This window comes from Protopterus annectens, chromosome 3.part0 (genome assembly GCF_019279795.1).
Source record: "Protopterus annectens isolate FY-2018-M chromosome 3.part0, PAN1.0, whole genome shotgun sequence".
Taxonomy (NCBI): Eukaryota; Metazoa; Chordata; order Ceratodontiformes; family Protopteridae; genus Protopterus; species Protopterus annectens.
Genome location: NC_056731.1, coordinates 40,782,633 through 40,796,339, shown reverse-complemented (window position 1 = coordinate 40,796,339; position 13,707 = coordinate 40,782,633).

The window sequence follows — 13,707 nt, the reverse complement described above, 5'->3', positions numbered from 1 at the left end:
TTGACAGCAACCTCTCCTTTGACCACCACACTGCTACTGTGGTCATAAAGTCCTTCTATGTGGCACATCTCATTGCTAAGGGTTTTGCATCCAGGAAGAAAGAGGTCATTGTCTCCCTCTACTCTTCCCTCATTAGGTCAATCATCAAGCACAATGCCCCATTTGGCATGCACCTCACTAGACACTTGCAACAACTGGAGAGGCCACAAAAGTACCTCACAAAGAGGATCCTAGATCTTAAACCCTTGTCCTATATGGACAGACTCAAAAAACTCCAACTGTTCTCTGTCTCATATCGCCTACTTAGAGGTGACCTCTGCTTGACTTATGAAGCCATGTCTGACTCAGCACTGTTAGAAATCCTACATCTAATGAAATCCCAACCCCTCTGCACCACACGCTCCAGAAACCTCAATCTCATTACCACAATAAACAGAACATGCTGGAGGGAGAGGTTCATAACCCAGAGACTGCCTATGCTATGGAATAGACTTCCCATACATGTCAAACAGAGCACCTCACTGGCCCTCTTCAAGAGAACTCTTGAGGAGTGGATGGGAATAGAAAATTCACCCTGGGGATCACTCCAATGGCTCTACTCAACAGAGGCACTGGAAACTAAGGCTGGGTGGCATGATGCCAAGGTAATCCTATGGGCTAGGCTTGTAAAGGGTCCAGGGTCATTATCCCAGTACACACCTATGAACCTATGAAATTGATACACTCAGTGACTACAGTGTCTTGTGTACAGAGAGACACAAAGTCATGAAATATCAGGATTTGCAGGCAGAAATTAGAGCAATATGGAAGAAAGATGCCCAGACAGTTCCAATAGTAGCAGGAGCAACGGGTCCTATAAAGAAGACTCTACAATCGTATTAAGATATGTTACCAATACATGTAACTCTATATGAACTGCAGAAGGAGTCATTACTGGGCACATTGCAGGTGCTACAAAGAGCACTTCTGTCTTACATCAAAGATTGAAACAATACTAATTTCATGAACTTTAATCCTATGTTGACTTAGGAATGGGGTCCATTCCCATCATGGTATTAGAAACCCAAAATGTTTGGAGAAATTAAAAAAGGCAGGGACCAGATAACATCCCAGCTTGCTTACTAAGCAATTTAAAGCAGGACCTAGCTGACCCACTTGCCATTCTCTTTAACCATAGCCTGAGAGCTGGCTATTTATCAGCAGAATGGAGAACAGCAACAGTAATCCCCTTGCATTAAGGGGGGGCATCAACCAACCCTGGGAACTGTAGACCCATAAGTCTAACCAGCTTCATCTGCAAGACCATGGAAAGAATCATCATGGACCTTATCAACAAGGACATAGGTAACCTTCAAACTCTAGAACCAACCTAGTTTGGCTTTGTAAGGGTAGAGTATGATTACTGAACCTGGCAGACTTCTTAGAGAAAGTCACTATACCAGGGTGAAGGTAAGGCAGTGCATACAACCTATCTGGACCTAGGCAAAGCCTTTCACACAATCCCCCACTTGAATAGCATCACAAACTCTCCCAGCTAGGTGTTAACCCTTATATCACTAGATGGGTAGCTAACTGGCTCACCAACAAAACACATACTGTCAAAGTTGATGACCCATCAGGAGTACCGCAAGGATCTGTACTGGAACCTTTACTATTTGGAATCTATTCCTCTGAAGTCCAGGTTAAAGTAGACGGCCTTTGGCTCACTAAGTATGCTGATGATTGTAAATTAGGTGCAATCAGTGAGTACCCCAATGACATCAACATATTGCAGGAGGGGCTAACATAAACAAATGACTGGTGGCAAAAGTCACGGTATAAAACTAAACACAAAAAAGTGCACTATTATCCCATTTGGCAAAACAGAATTCCCCACTAATTACAATATTGACAGCACCCTTCTAAGTTCAAACTCAGTGGTGTGAGATCTGGGAATACAGGTTGACAGCAATCTGAACTTTGACCACCAGGTTTCTACAGTGGTAAGGAAAGCCTTCTACATTGTGCATCTCATAAATAAAGGCATTGCATCCAGGTTTAAGGATGTTATAACCCCACTTGACTCAGCCCTAATCAGACCATTAATAGAGCACAATGCTCCCTTCTGCATGTATCTCACCAGACACCTGCAGCAGTTGGAGAAACCACAGAGATTTCTCACTAAGAAGATCATGGTCTCCAAACCCTGTCACTGCACTCTGTATTATATAGGGTACTGAGAGGCAACTTCTGCCTGGCTAACAGTGCTGTCTGCTACCCCGACCTGATGGAAATGCTGCACATCTGAAAATCACATGGCACTAGAGTCACTTGCTCTAGGGATCTCAACCTCACCAGTGACATTAACAAAACATGCTGGAGAGACAGGTATGTCCCTCAGAGATTGCTGCTGCTCTGGAAAAAATTTCCAATTCATCTGAAGCAGAGTTCCTCGATGACCCTATTCAAATGCAACCTGAATAAATGGATGGGTGACCACACATTCACCCCAGGGGTGGCACTCATGTGCCTCATGGACAGGGGTAGTCAGTGCTGATCTGCAAAGTACATCCATCTAACCAAGAACAATTGGGGCAACCTGGGATTAACATGGCAAAGCTTATAAAGGCTCTAGAGCCAATAGACTAGTAACCTTCTATGAACCTATGAACCTATAAACAAACTTTTATCCCACAAAGTTCATAAAATTTAGATATGTTGAAAAAAATGAAAGAAATAAGGGTTACTGTGAAAGTAAGTAATATCATGAGAAGAGTAGGGGAGGATGGAGAGAAAGATACAGGAAACAGGGAAAGAGGTACTGGCCAACAGTAAGGGAAAGAGAGAGTATAGTAAGTAGTAGGGATCAGTAACCATGAGAAAGGGGAGAATAGAATAGAAGATAAAGTAGAGAAGAGTCAGTGAGAGGTATTGGGTTCAGAGAGAATTTAAGCAGGAGCTAAGCTTAAATGTTAAGCGATTTGTGTTTGCTCTGATTGTTAAAGGTAGAGAGTTCCAGGCTTTAGCTACACTAAGTGTATAGCGTTTGATCGGCTGACTTGGAGAATTTATGCAAGGACAGCATTTGTTTATTCTCAGATCTAACTTCTCTTTTCGATAGATAGTTGTGAAATATTGAGTTGAGGGCAGGACAGGCTAAAGGTTTGTGGATAATTTTGTGTGCAGATATAAGATGAAGATAGATGATGTGTTGTGTGAGTTACAAATCAATTAAGAGAGTGCAGAGCTATGCAGTGGTAAGTATAAAGTGTCCTATTAGCTGCAAAATTGGTAATTTTACTATAACACATTTCAATTTCTTTTTTAGCGTAATTGTATGTTAGTGAAGACTGAAGCACCATACAAGAGTAAAGGTAGCAGATAGGTGATAGAAAGCTTGTTTTTGGTGGATGCATTTAAAAATTGCTTATGTCTGTAGAGAATTCCAAGTCTGTGATGTTTTGATGCTGTTTTGGATATGAAGATCAAATTTAAGATTTTCATATATTGTCCCACCTAGTAGCTTATTATGGGAAACTACTTCAATTATTGCATTATTTTGGGACTGTATTGTAGAGGTATAAGACTTTTTCCACAGAGGTGGGACATAAAACTCATAGTTGGATCTTTTAATCAGTATGCTAATAGGGTAGACAATGGCTTCCATAGCTGGTTTTAAGTACTCAGCTGGCATATTATCTGTGGGAGTAGGACAAAGTTTAAGCTTATGAAGTCATTTTCTTATGAAGTTAGTGGAGAGAGGTTGAAGTACGAAGGTAGAGGAAGATGTGGGAGATACATGAAAGGAGTTGGAAAAGAGGGGTGTGAGGAGTAAAAACACTGGTGCCATGTGAGAGAAGTGTGCTGGGAATGAAGCTGTTATAGTTTGGGGGGGTGAAGTGGAAGGGCTAGCAGTAAGGTTAGATATACCTTCAATGAAACAAGTACTGAATACACAGGCAATTTGAGTAGGAGAGTTATCTAGATGAGTGCTATAGTCACATTTCACACCTCTCAAAGTCTTTGCACAAAAGGCTGGGCAAAGCATAAAAGAAGGAGAGCAGGGGCCCTTAAATAGGGACCGATTTTAAATACTGCTTTTATAAACTTAGAAAGTCACTGGAATAACAGCATGTGTATTTGCATGCATTTTCTGAAGCATATAAAGTCTGAAACTCAAATGTATGTTATTATTTAGTGATTTCAGTCCTCAATGATTTGCCAGAAAACCACAAATTTTATGAGGAACTCACAAAAAATATGAGATAAATATCTGGACATTTCTGTGAAAATCTGGAGAGTTCAGAGAATTGTTTTTGGTCCAGGGTTAAGTAGTGAACTAACAGAAGACCAGATTTGGGAGGATTTTGTTTACGATTTATTTGTAATTTTCTAACAAAATCTTTTTTTATCCTTAGTAACTTGCTTTTTAACCTGGTTATGGAGTTGCCTAAACTTTTATAAGTTTATGCAGATTTTATTTTTTAGCCATTGCTTCCATGCATTGTCCCTAAAAGCCATTGCTTCTTTACTTAGTTTAGACAGCCATGGGACATGGTTGAATTTGATTATTTTTGTGTAAAGGGTAGCAACACTATTGAGGATGTCTAAAAAGGTTGCACTAAAACTATTTACTGAATCATCTAGAGGTAATGTTTGTAGTTCAGACCAGTTCATAGTTTTTATCAGGTTAATAAATGTATGTTGGTTAAAGTTTTATAGGTTTGGGGTCATTTTGTACTGATGTTCCTTGAGTAGGTGACAGAGTGTTCACTTTGTACTGATATTTCTTGAGTAAGTGAGAAATTGTTCTATGGACATAAGCTTGGAGGTGTTCATTTATGGTATCAGGAAGTGTACCAATCTTAAAAGTTTTTATATGAGGCATAGATCACTTCTCAGTAACCTATAGGAGACTGAGTATAAAGATAGTGCCTTAATATGTAGACAATAGTTTGGCTTCACCCAACACATAGCCAAAATAATAAGAAAAATCATTCTATGTCACCCAACTCATAAGCAAGGATATGGCATCTAGGTCCAAGGAAGTCATAGAACTATTCCACTCAGCCTTATCAGACCGTTCATCGATCATAATGCACTTGCAACAGTTGGAATGTCCTCAAAGGTTCCTCACTAGGAAAATCCAGGGTAAGAATATCCTGTCCTACACAGATTGCCTTAAGGTACTCTCTTTGTACACAGTGTCCTACAGGTTACTGAGAGACAATCTATACCTAACATATAATGCATCCTTACAGCTAGCTCTGATGGATCTTTTGCATATCCGCAAAACAATCAGTACCAGAAACACTAGATCCAAGAACCTGAACTTTTCCTGCGACATAAATAGAACATGCTGGAGAGACAGATATGTGTGTCAAAGGATTGCCTGCTATAGAATAAGTTCCCCAACTCTGTGAAGCAGAGCCCACCTCTGACCCTATTCAAAAGAAACCTTGATCGTTGGATGGGAATCACAAATTCATTCCCTGTCTGGTCCCCATGTCTCTGATGGACAGAGGTCAACAGTAAGTAAAGTAATCCCCAACTAACATACCCCCATAACCCTTAGCTACTTCTTTACTAACATACCCCACCATATAGGCATCCAAGGAACTTGCGGATAAAACTGGGTTGGGTTGCTAGGCTTGTAAAGACCCTGGTGGTTGTTAGCCTAGTACAAACCTATGAACCAGTGAACCTATAAACCTGTGGTCTGGCAGAACTAGCTCTCACAATTAGTGAAACATAGCTAGATCATTTGGTGCCCTGTTTAGTTGCAGAATTGGTGCTCCCTCAACTTAAACATGCTGATTTTAAACATTTAAACTGCTGAGCTTCTTATTCAATAATAATCTGACTCCTCAACTGCAAATAGCAAATGCTACTACAGTTACACCTAATGCAAATAAGGCAGATAATTTAATTGATTAAAGAGGTTATGCTGCTCTGAAAAAGATGTTTCTACAAAGTATGACGTTTCTAAAGAAGACTTATCAGATTAAGAAAGTAATGTATTAACAGAAAATTTGAAAACAATATAAGCATGACAGTCCTGAATCGACAATAACTATTGCTACTCAAATGCAATGATTCATTAATCAACTGAAATAAAAAAGCAGGCCTAGACTGAATGCATAAATTCTTTAGAAGTACAAATTGCTGCACTTGAATTTGAACACTCATCAACAAAACAACATATTCAGTCACTTGAGAAAAAAAGACATATTTTCAAATAAACTTCTGAATTTTGAAGTGGGGGTAGAAGAAAAAAGCTATATATTTTGGGCCTTCCTAAAGATTGTCATAAAAGTAATGTTTGGTACAGATACTTTAATGAATTTTCAATTTTGCATTATCTGACCATTCCACAGATTCATCTTATTTGTTTGATCTAGACAGATTTAATCAGTTAGCTTTCATACCTGAGCATAATAATCGTGCAAGAAAATCTTGTCCAGTAACTGAAATTTAGTAAATCCATAGACAGGAAGAAGTTACTAGTTAGCAGGAATCCATAAAGATGAAGTTTACTTGATGGAGCAAATATTTCACCTTTCACAGATCTTCCATTCAAACTAATCCAAAAATCACTTGCTGCAATAAGAACAGTACTATGGCATAAGAACATCAAATCTACCTTTCTTTTTCCAGCAAAATTAAACAGTGTGGAAAGCAGTCCCCTTTGATATTTACCTCCAAATCAAACCAAGCATGAGCTGATGGCACTAGGACTGATTTGACCTCCTACTTATCGGAACATTCCTGTGCGCCCTTCCATACATATGGACTTTAACAGGATTGTGGGTGTATTTTCTGCTTTACTTTATCACATTACTTTTTGTTTCTTAACACAGGTGCAGTGGTATGCATCTTCATCAGGGAGTAGATTTCTTCATCCCACTTGATTATAAACATAGTTTAAAATCTTGTTAAAATTTAATGTCTCACCGTTCGGAATGTTCTTAAAGTATGAAGTTTAAATATGAGCAGAGTTCTCACATTTCTAAACTCATTGACGTTCATTGAATCAAGACTGAAGATTATTTTTGTTGCAAGAAACTCATTTGAATAACAAATGATGTGATAAAACAACTGCAAGATATTTTTGGATTAAATCATTATTGAGCAGCTATGGAATTAATAAAAGTCTGGGAGTGGTTATACTAGCTTAGAAATCTTGTCCCTTTGATATGAAAGATGTTTTCAATGGCATTAGGAGCAGGGTAATATTAACTTCCTTGCAAATACATAATATTAAACTGACAATAAGTTAATATACGGTACCATTCAAGTCTTTGATTTATTTTTAGATTTGTATGTCAGAAGGCTTGCAACAACTACAAAATGCAGCAGTCTTATTGAAGGGCGATTGAAATGCCTTTATAGATGTTAACATTTATAGATATTAGCTTAGCTAGATCTTTCATTCTCAAAAGTGCTCTTACTGTGCAAAACATGGAAGACTGTTCAAGCAAATTTAGTCAATACTTAGCAAGAATGGTTAGCAAGATAGATATCTTAATCAAAGCAAATATATGTAAATCTGACATATAGTTATGTACTAGTGCTGACTTCTTTGTTATATCAATAGACTTATATAGCTAAAAAAAAAAAAACAGTGGTCCCTTTAAGAATAAAAAAAAATTTTGTATGTGAATGGAAGAGAGGAAGTGAGGTCACTAGTGAATGGAAGATAGGAAGTGAGGTCAGTAGTTTTATCTTTTAAAAGGAGGCTGAATGTAAAGTACTTTGATGAAGTTCCTGTACTAATGTGTTAAGGGACATAAAGCGCTTACATTTTGAATTTGGATTAAACTTTGAGTTCAAATTCATCTCTGCTTGCTGCATTTTTGCTGTTTACTGCATTACACTTGTATTTGGATTATATTTTTGCCTGCTGCACTACACCTGGTGTGAGCTTTTCTGTGGATTTATATAGTATATTAACATTTTTCCAAATCAATCTATTTCATTTATTGATCATGCACTTAGAGTTCCCCTATCCCTTTCTCTTTGCCTGTGCAGTGATATTAATCCTTGATGGGGAATGCAGTCTCTAGCCTGCAATCAAAATATCTTCTTGCCCTGTTCCCATTCTAGTTATTTGCTCTCAAAACCTTGTCTCCTTTCCCAGTTTTCTCCAGTAAATTTCAGCCCCCTCTAGACTATTCTCTGAATCCCTAATTCCAGTCATCCATATTGGAAAAATCTCCTTTTTCCATTCTTGTGTTGCCTTGGTTCTTAGAACACTTTCTTCTTCTTTACGAATATAATATTAAATTTTCTCACTATTTTAATTTCTCCAAATCTTTTGGGTTACTAATACCATTATGGGGATGGACCCCATTCCTAAGTCAAAGTATGATTAAAGTGCATGAAATTAGTATTATTTCAATCTTTGATGTCAGCCAGAAGTGTTCTTCTCAGCACCCGCAATGTGCCCAGTAATGAATCCTTCAACAATTTGTACAGGATTACATGTATTGGTAACTGTCAAAGGAAAAAACTTCAAAGACCAATACATGTAAGGTTCAGTTAAGGCACTTTAATTTACTTGCAGCAAGGAGACAAAAGCATGCAAATACAAGGATTTGTCTAACTGCTAACAGGAAGTATGTTCATTCTTATACTGTTTTACAAGACATGGCCTTCTAAACTGTAGTAATCAAACACAACTTTAAGCATTGTACTACAGCAGGTGTTACTTCAGATTTTCTGCTGACATAACTAGATTTGTGAGAAACTTTTCAGAAAAGCAACCTGGCCTTGGTGACCAGTACTTCATTTACAAGCGTCTATTGTACACTGTTACTTTTCAAGGTACTTTTCTAATACAGATATTTGGGCGGCGCAGTGGTGCAGCGGTTAATGCTGTCGCCTCACAGCAAGAGGTTCTCTGGTTCGATTCTCAACTGGGGTGCCTTCTGTGTGGAGTTTGCATGTTCTCCCTGCATTCGCGTGGGTTTCCTCCGGGTACTCCGGTTTCCTCCCACATTCTAAAGACATGCTTCTGGAGCATTTCTCCCCGGGCCTCCGCTGAAAACAGGATCTGTGGAACCTAGTCGGACTTTCCCGGTCAACAAATGTTAAATAAAAAAAAAAAAAAAAAGATATTAGCAAATGCTGATTGCAGTTCATATTTTCAAGCAGGCTTTGTCCTAATTTCTGTTATTTCTACAGCTGTGTATGTTCTCATAGCACAGCGGAACTTCTTGTCTGAGTTTCATATAAGCAGTATTGTTCTATTCATTATTTCCCTAACGCAAGCAGAAATCATCTGCTTCTCAGTAAATTTCCAAGGCACAAGCAAGATTTAGCTGACAGTACAAGGTCAAAAAGCAACTGCAGTTTGTACAGATTTATGCAGTATGAAATAGAATAAATGTGTTAACTCTTTTAGGCTCTGAATGCACTAAGCATATTACTAATACACACATTAATACATATTTTTCTAACAGTAACATACCTAAATATGATTGTTGAATTTTTTTATAAGACCTGTCACTCCTACTATTGGAACTGTCTGGGTATCTTTCTTCCATATTGCTCTTGTTTCTGCCTGCAAATACTGATGTTTTATGACTTTGTGTCTCTCAGTACACAAAACACTGAGGTCAATGAGTGTGATGATTTCAACATTCAATGTTACTTTTGTCTTCTTTTCATGGACCACTATATTCAATTTTCTAGCATCTATCTTTTGAACTGTTGGTAATGGGTGATCCCTTGTGATGTAAACTTCATCATTTTCTATGATGCTTTGTGGCTCATGTTAACAGTGTTGTTCATCCACTTCAATACCATAACGTTTACACAATCCCCAGTGCAACAGTCTTGCCACATTATTATGCTTTTCAGTATACAGTCCTTTTGCCATTAGTATGTCACAACCAGCGAAGAGGTGTGCAAATGTTTCCAATTCTGTTTTATAAAACCTACATTCATCCTTTTCTCCCACATGTTCAATGGACTTTGTAAACCAACCTGTACATAGCCCACTATCTTGGGTCACCAATATTAGCCTTTCATCTCTTGGTTTGAATTTGCCCCTCCTTAACCATTCCTGTGTTCGATCCTGATCAACATGATGTTCTTCCAGAAGTTTTCTATACTTGCAAATATATTTATGCATTTTCCACATTTCTTGCCTTCTCATCTGGTCCTTCATCTTATTTTCTTTCTTTTATTTTTTTGGCACATTCAGTTGCTGCCTGTCTATCTACTTTTGGTTTGATTTCCATTCCTGCATGGTTCCAATATGCATCTTCTACACTAAGTAGAGAAGTCATCTTAGATGTATTCTCCTCATGTTTCAAAATGTTCACTGCACTTGGGTCTTGTGAGGTCATCAGATATGTTTGCAGTCCCACAATTGCAGATCTATACATGTAATCCATTTCAAGGAGGCCCATCCCTCCTTCAGAATTTTGGTATGCACTGATTTTTATAAATCATTTGATGAGCATGAAGCATGCTTCTTATTTTCCTGTCTAATCTATCCAACATGTTTATTTATTTCCTTGCAGTTGTGCTTTCAATTCCTTATCTGATGAGCTATACAATTTTAAATCATTGACATAGAGAAGACGAGAAGTCTTTACACTTTATTTTCTAGGAGTCAAATTTTAGCCATGGCCTAAGATGTTAAACAGCTTAATGGGTTAAGGGCAAGACAGAATAACAGTGATGTCACTCTGGAATATCACCCTTTGGATTTTTCTCCCTGGAATAATAATTTGTCCTTTATCATGGATTAACTGCAAAGTGGTTTGCCACTATTTCATGGTCACTGTGATGTAGTCTATCAGTGTAAGGTATATCTTAGACATTTTTAAGCACTCTTTTATCCATGAATATGGGATACTATCAAATTTTTTTAATACAGACAATCCATGCCATACTTAGATTCATCCCCTTTTTACAGTTCTCCACTATGACTTTATTTAACAACAAATGATCCTTTGTTCCATATGACTTTATTGTATTGCCCTTTTGTTCTACTGCCATAATTGAGTTTTCTTCTAAATGACTATAAACTCTGTCGGCATCAATTCCAGTGTATAGTTTATACACCGTCGGAAGGCAAGTTATTGGCCTATAGTTTTTAGAGTAGCTTGCAGGTTCACTCTTAAGTAGGAGCATTGTTTTTTCCTGTTGTTAGCCAAGTTGGTGTCTGTTTGGGGTGCACATATAAATAGTTCTTACTCATGGCTAAATTTTCATGCAAAGGTGTTAATACTTTTAACCAGAAGTTAGGTACTGCATCTGGGCCTGGAGGTTTCCAATCAGAGGCTTTTCTTAACTTTGTTTCCCTCTCTCTGGCTGTTACTTCATCCCATTTCATGTCCTATACCTTTAAACGTCTTTGTCTTTCTTGTACTTCTTCTATCCATTTAGCATATTTGTTATGTTCCACATGCTCATCATAAATACTTCTCCAAAATGTATTTATTTCTTCTTTTTTTGGTGCTCTTTCAATTCCTTTTATGTTGTTACCCAGTTCTCTATAAAATTTTTGGGTCATCAATAAATTGCTTAATTTGTACTTTTCCTTTATATTTATCTGCATATCTTCTAAGTTTTTTCACCTGTGCTGAGATTTTGTTTATTTGCTTTAGTGCATGATAGATCCTAGTCTGTTCTAGTATTGTGCATTGCTTTTATTACGTCTATCCTTCTTAGTATTTTTGGTGATCTGTTCCCTCTTCTATATTCTTCTAACAGTAACACTTCTTATCTTAATTGCTTTATAGTTTTCTCTATTTGATACTTCCATGATGATATTTGATTTTTCCCCTTCCATTCCCTTACTACCCTGTGTTTTTGTGGTAGAACTTTATCAGTCATTAATTTAACTTCACAGTAATATATCCTGTTTACTTCTGTTAAATCGCATGGATCTCTATGGACAGTGCTAATTACTGTATTCATTTGTTTTATCAGACTTCTGACTTTTTGGGTTTTATTGACCTTCTGTAGTCTGTTTCTTTCATTGATTTTAATATAGCTATCTCTATTAAATCAAGCAACTCTTCTCCTAGCTCATTCTGTTCTAAACTGAGGGCACATTTTTTGTTTTCCATTTCCTATGGACATTCTATAAGAAGTTCTATTGTGTCTTCTTGCAACACATTTGGTAAATTTCGTCCTGTGTCATCTATTGTTGGTGTCATATGGGAACTCACTGGCCTATCACTCCTCAACATTGACTGCGTCAGAGTTTGCACAGTTTCCTGTTCCTTCCCTTGCTGTCCAGCTTCAAGTGAATGTTTATACTGGTTTCCTGTGAAAGGCTCCAAAATAGCTTCATATGGCACCTGACCAATTGCTACCTGTTCCACTGGTTTCCCCTTAATTTGGATATCTATTGCGCTATCCTCTTGTGGTCCTTTCTGAATTAGATTTTCTACTCTGAATCCTTCACTTCGCAGGTATTCCATAACCTCAGTTTCTATTTCTTTAACTTCTCCATTACTAATCTACGTTTCTACTTTTCCTCTTTATCTTCTTATTTTTTGTATTGTAAAGTTTTCCATATCCAGATTCCTTTACCTGTATTTCTCTTCAAATATCTTTGGTGCTGCTCTTTTTGTATTGGTTAGTTTTGCTTTCTCCTTTGCATAGATATTACGCCATATTAAATCTCTTTTTCTTTCCCATGTCCATATTTCTTCTTCAGATGTCTCCTGATCTTCCTGCTTCTTACTTTTGGGGACTTGCTCCGTCATGCTGTGATGTAACCTGTATTAGACCTTCTACACCAAATCCTTCACTTCGCAGGCATTCCATAACTTCAATGACTATTTTTTTAACTTCTACTTTACAAATCCTCTTTTCTACATTCCCTCTTTCTGATATTATTTTTTTATTGTGAAATTTTCTATATCTGGATGCCTTTGCCTGTATTTCTCTTTGAATATCTTTGGGGCTGCCTTCTTTATATTGATTAATTTGGCATTCTCTTTTGCATAAATATTACACCATATCAAATCTCTCTTTCTTTCCCATGTCCATATTTCTTTTTTTTTTACTTTTCAAAAATCTCTAGGTTTTGTTGTTTATAATTTTGCACTTCCTCAAATGTTTCTTTTTCCAAACAGATCAAAGTTTCTTGATCTATATACTGTTTTTCACAAATCTGTTTAATGAATACAAATTTTTATTTAAAGCTTCTAACAGTTTTTCTTGTGGAAGTACTTTTTTCCTGTAACTTCTCTCTTAATTAAAAACAATACTAATTTCTTTTTTATCCTCAATAGTCCACTTTATTCTTTATGGCTCTTCTTTGGCCTATCATTTTTTGTGATTTTTCTGGATTACTACTACTTCCTTCTACAACAGGGGAGGCCATCCTCACCCTGGGCCTGACCTGGCCCCATTGTAGGAATGTTTCCGTATTTTGAGGATTCTACACTGTCTTTTCCAGTTCTGGTACCAGTGTGCCTACCAGGATTGGGTACTTTTTTATCCTGGGTCTTGTGCACCCAGCTATCTTTTTTTAATTTAACCTACTTATGTCCATGATATATGCTATATAAATGCAGCCTATATATCAGTGTCATCTTGGTGAGATTTTATGAAAAACAGGGTCCACCTCATGAAGGTAATCACCAAGACTTGAGGATGAATTCAATTTCAGCAGTACTACTCCCCCTTGCTTGCTGTCTTATTATCTCTCTATTCGGACCCCAATGTTCTGTATGACTGTTGTTATTCTCCTTA